Here is a 644-nt window from a genome sequence, read left to right on the forward strand (position 1 = left end):
GTTAATGCTGCAGTTTTTGGGTACCCCTGTGTTTTTAATTGCTCTTGACTCTTTTTCCGCATCTCCGGTCTTCGAGTCTTACATAGCAGTGGAGGTGTAGGCCTCCGTAGATTTGGTGACTTGGTTACTTAAACCCCAGCATTTTTGACTAGCGTTAACACCGGAGTGGGAATGGCATGTTGAGACCTGTGCCTCCTTAAATTTTGAGCCATCCATGAGGCCAAGTGGTGCCATCCACACTGACTGGAGTGGGACACCAGTATAGAACCACTGTTCTTGGTGAGATGAGACAGACCTGATCATCACTGAAAAGCAGGGATGAGGCTAGGACAGAGACGGCCTCCGGAGTCACGAGAAGCACATTTGAGAGACTTCAAGATGATGCAGCACTGGCTGGTGGCCATTAAAGGCAGCTGCTTTTCTAGTTCCAGTTGCCTTTGGTGGTTTTGTTGTTTTTGTTTCTGAGGCCATGTTGTGGCAGCCTTGGCTGTCCTGGAGCTTGCTTTGCAGATCAGGCTGGCCTCAAACTCCTGTAGCTCCTGCCTCTGCCTTTCAAGTGCTAGGACTAAAGGTGTGTGCCGCCACCACCTGTTTGGTTTTTTTGTTTTTGTTTTTTTCCTTTCTGGTTTTTTAAAAACGGTTTC

The sequence above is a fragment of the Microtus pennsylvanicus genome, chromosome 2 (genome assembly GCF_037038515.1).
Source record: "Microtus pennsylvanicus isolate mMicPen1 chromosome 2, mMicPen1.hap1, whole genome shotgun sequence".
Lineage (NCBI taxonomy): Eukaryota > Metazoa > Chordata > Mammalia > Rodentia > Cricetidae > Microtus > Microtus pennsylvanicus.